Here is a 5,297-nt window from a genome sequence, read left to right as displayed (position 1 = left end):
CACCCGGAAGGAAGGAAGGAAGGTAGGAAAACAGGAAGGTTTTTAAAATCATCCTCGTTAGAGAATAAAATCTTTCTTAAGCTCTGACACTTAAAATTTTTTATTGTGTAGTGGTTACAGGATTTCAAAGGCATTAAAAATTAGAATACACTATCCACATTATAAATTTGGAAGTTATATAGCCCCTGTTTTACATAGGCAATTAAATCTGCATTCAAGCTACATAATGAAACACCTGTAATACCATTGCTTTTAGGATATTAGTTCTGTACAGAACATCTGTTGCACATCAAATGCTTAATTAGCTCTTGCACTGTGCTTATCTTCTGTCTCTTTCTCTCCCTTCTGAATATTACATTTCCCTCTGCTCTGCTTATAACTAAGTCTTTACAAGATGTAGAAGTCAGTCTCCAGGTTCACAGATCTAATCAAGTTACTTTTAACATTTTAAGCCATATTTTTCGTGACAATAATCTATTCCAAAGTGGCAGTTTAAGGAAACCTTTCTGTCTTTATGACTGCATTGGCTGCCTTTGTGAAAATAGGTATGTGAACTCCAAGTATGCTTGGATATAAAAATATACAAATGCGATTTTATATATGTATCTGTTCACACTTCTAAAATAAAAATCTATTTATAAATGATTGCGAATTCCCTTTGGCACAGCAACTAGGTTGCCTTGCATTTCCAATTGAATATGTAAGCTGTAGGAATGTGCAAACCATTCCATACAAAATTTGCTCTGGACATGGAACAGCTGGTTTCATGTTGTCCATGCCCGCGTGTTCCCAGGATTGTTTCTTCTACATGAGGGTAAAGGCATCTCTTCCTGATACGAGGCAGGGAGAGGAAAGAACTGGCAATATTTGGGGGCAAACAGACAGAGTACGTTGTGTTGGAATCTATTCATTCTGTAAAAGACACTTCACGATTTCCCCAGCACCATTATATCTAAAAAGGAGGTGGGGTTTCACACACATTTTTGATATCCCCTCCCATCCCTTGCCCTTTAGACTTTCTCTGAATCCTAGAACTAACACAATTTGTTGTTTTTATCAAATTGAAGTCAATTGAAGATACAATTGCTTGTGCAAGGTTTGAAATAAAATTAATATTTTTTATTTCGTGCACAATTCCTGTAACATTAAACATTCAAACAAATACCCTGTTTCCTCAAAAATAAGACATCCCCTGATAATAAGCCCAATCAGGCTTTTGAGCACATGTGCTAAAATAAGCCCTCCCCGAAAATATTTAAACACATGCAAAGCTGGTCCCCACCATGTCCTCTGGTTAGGGTTAGGGAGACAGAGCTGGAAATCAGGTAGGACAGCAAGAGGAACCCCATCTTGCTCCATGCAGCCCAAAATAATAAGACCTCCCCAAAAATAAGGCTAATTTCAAGGTTCAAAAATGGGGTAAGTCACAAGAAAACCATGTGACTTATTCATGTGACCCATTATTTCAGCCAGAAGAAATAGTCACAAGGCAGCTGACATCAGCAAGTTCTTCCTTGCATGTCAACTACTGAGAGAAAGACAACTACCAGGACAAGAAGCAGTCAAGTGCCAAGGTATACTAGGTCAAATTAGTCAAAGCAGGGAGAAGGAAATGATGCTAGCCTCTGAATCTGCATATTAGCACACATTTTAATAAAAAGTTGGCTTGAAAGTTTTGGAACAAATATTCAAATTGAAATAACTATCTACAATGAATACATATACAAGAATTCAAAAGGTCTTTTAAAAAAGCAAGTAACTGATAATCAACTGACTCTAGCTTTCATTCACAGGGGAAGTTCTGCATCTTCTAAAGTTCTTTTTAAAAAACCCTTTCCTACAATCTTCCCAATAAAATAATGCTAGAGCTTAATGATGCAGTCCTTCAATTCATATCATTGGAATAACTACAGTATTAATCTGTTGCAGAACCCACCATGCTATCCAATGTCATTTCTGTCTTACATTTGGTACTGAAATTGCACTGGTCACCTGGGACACAAAGAAATCTTTACAATTCTTAATTTCTCAGTTCCTTTAATGCTAAATTGGGATGATTTTTAGTTCATCCACATGTAATGAGGATCACAGATTTTATAAAATGATTCCATTCTTTCTGGACAAAAAAAATAACGAGGCCACAGATAGGTATTTATCTTACAGTGTACCCCATTTGCTATGTGAAGAATGCTATGAGTAATGAAAAAATATGAATGGGTTTTTATTTGTTGTGTATCATTTGTATCCACTGGTCAACCATTCAAAGTTAGGAACAGGGCAGGAAGCTTATTTTTTCTTGACAACAGCACAACCAGTTGATATACAACACTGATTTTTCACAAAAAAATCAGCCCTTTCACAGAATGCTACATGTCTTTCATTAACTTCAGCTTCTTTGGAAGCCCCAGCTCTTACTAGACATAGGCACTCTAACCCATGTCACTACAACCACCATGTTAGATGCTGACCTGCAAATCTGAAAAATATCTCATCAATGTTTTATTGTTAAATATCTTTTAAATAAAATATAACCATAGAAATGTTTTTATTTACATGCACATTTATTTATTATTTAAAAATAAATAAATGTGCAGAAAAAAAAGATAAGCCCATTCCAGTCATTTTAGTTGCATTTTCAATTAAAAATTATTAAACTCTAGTTAAGGGAATAAGCAGTTCCAGCTAGTTCATCATATGGATTCCATTTCCAACTGTGTAACCTTTCACATCTTCTATCCCTTTCATTGCCTTCCTGAGAGGGGTCAAGTACAGGCTGCTTTCTTCCTTAAACATTTAGATTTAAATTGCCTCTCATTGTGTCGGGAAAAGAAAACTTTTATTAGCATACAGTTTTCATATTGGCTTTACACAGACTCTGCCCCTTAATATAGATAACTAATTCACGCAAGAGGAAGCTATTTTGTAGTAAATGATACTATTTCTCTAACTCAGTCAAGACTATTCAACTTAATAGCAGCTATTCAGTTTTAGTGCAGCAGCCTTTTCCCAAATTAATATTTGAGGGTCACCCATAACTAAATTAACCCACCCTTTAAACATAACTCACATATTCGTGTTTCAAGGCTGGTTGTGTTGCTACCAGTATCATCTGCCATTTGACTGAAATCTGTGGCATGGTCTATGTCTTACATTTTTAAAAAAAGATTATTCAAAGGAGTTCTCAGGGGCTACACCTATTGCATTGCTTAGCATGCAATATTCACGCATCCTGCCAGGATAGTTACCACAGCTTCTTAAATGACATTAGAAAACTTTAGTAGAGAAATTGCTCAGTGTGTATCTCATTTTTATGAACTCTTTCATACAGATATTTAGTATTAACTATTCCTTAAAATTAGCCCTTGGGGCATATGATACTACTGGACATTTGTAGTTGAAAAACTTTTGAGAAACCATCATTTTCATGATTTTAAACTAATCAGCAATTAGCTTCTGTAATTGATGAAGTCATAATATGAAAATGTTGTGAAACTCTGTATCTGTGACAAGTGTTACACATACATACAGATATGCCTGTTTCTATTGTCAAATATTTCTAAAACATTCATTTCTGCGATTGTGGCTTATAATTTCTCTTAATACTTAAACTTAACTTAAACTCAACTTAAAATTGAGTTGCACTAGAGAATGGGTTGGAAGATTTATTTATTTATATTTACTATATTTATATGCCGCCTCTCTCACCAGTAAGGTGATTCTGGGCAGCCTTGGGCTTTTCAGACTTTTTCTAATTCAGTCCTCAACATTCCTGATTACCAGCTACCTTGGCTGAAACCAATACCTAAAATAGAAAAATGCAATTCTTTAAAAAAATATCCTTTTTTATTTCCGTAGCTATGTTCCTATAATTTCTTCCTTGTATTTCCCAAGAATGTCTCTACTACTGGAAACAACGTTTATCCTCCACATAATTTATATCATTTTCCCCTTTTGAGTCAAATTCCATAGCTGATCACATTCTGTGATTTAACAATTTTATTTATTTATCACATTTAGAAACTGTGGATCTCCCTCACAGAGGGACTCTGGTCAGTGTACAAACAAATTAGTACTATGCAAAGAGCTTTCCCAAGGAAAGAGAGAATGGAGCAGGGAGAAGTTAATAAATACTCCCCCACATCTCTTTCACCCCAAATCATTACAATATGCTCACTTTAGGAGAAGATGTATTGAGGATCAATTTCATAACCGAAATCCCTCTTTTAATAAAATGATAGTTACATATCTTCCCCTTGTTCTTCCCCCCCTTTTGTACCGTTGAGTTTGTCTCAACTCCTAATAATAACATGCACTAGTCTTTGCGATTTTCCTGGCAATGTGTTTTTGGAAGTGCTTTGCCCTTGCCTTCTTCTTCAAGTTAAGAGAGAAAATGTTAAAGGCAGGATAAAAACTTATTCCTTACTCCTAGTCCAATGCTTTATATTTTAAAAAACCAATTCAGCAGCTTTCCTTTATGATCCAGTAGTTGAAGTTCATTGCTTTGGGTGTTAAGGAAGAAAAGCAATCTAAATCATGATGGAAAATATTGTTTGATTTTATGTTAGGTATTATTGAGCTACCTGAAGATTGTACAGTCTGACATTAAGCATTTTGTGAATTGGCAGTGTAGCAGAACACTTTCATTATAAATATATACACCTATTATTAATCCCAGGAACTCAACAATAACCAGACCTTGTTTTGAAATATGACCTGCTCACCAATATTTGGCTGTGATGTCAACTGTGCCTGGAAAGCGCATGTCTGACCTTTCTCAAAGTTACTTGATATGTAGCTCTGCACAGTAGGTGTGCCACAAGCAAAAGAATTTAACCCATTGCTATTCAGTGTTTCTTAAGATATAGGACAAGACCATTATAAGTTCTTTGTAAAGTGAATGATGCAAAAACAGAAGGGTAACAGAACTCTTAACCCAAATGTGATTTAAAAAATACCTCAAAAATATAAAGCTTAGGAAACAGGGACGTTTCGAAGATATTACATGTATAACACGTGTAAAGTTAGCCGACTGTGGAAAAGTTAGAAAAATGCTAACAAGCATAGGGGAAAATCATTCCAAATAGTCTTCAAAGAAAACAGGTAAAGAAAGCAGGTAAAAAACAGATTTCACCTTAATCTGTTATCTTCTCTGAAAAGTTGTCTGAAAATAAATAATACAACAAAGTTTCTCCAAACTGAACAAGATGCTTTGTCTTCCAAAGTGATGCAAAAAATAAACTAGAATACCATTTATTCATGAGAAGATCAGATTTTTCAAAACTTTAACTTCATAGATG

The sequence above is a fragment of the Pituophis catenifer genome, unplaced genomic scaffold (genome assembly GCF_029215685.1).
Source record: "Pituophis catenifer annectens isolate HBS135680 unplaced genomic scaffold, rPitCat1.0.hap2 SCAF_2, whole genome shotgun sequence".
Lineage (NCBI taxonomy): Eukaryota > Metazoa > Chordata > Lepidosauria > Squamata > Colubridae > Pituophis > Pituophis catenifer.
The sequence above is the reverse complement of the archived record's forward strand: the minus strand, read 5'-3'. Positions refer to the sequence as shown.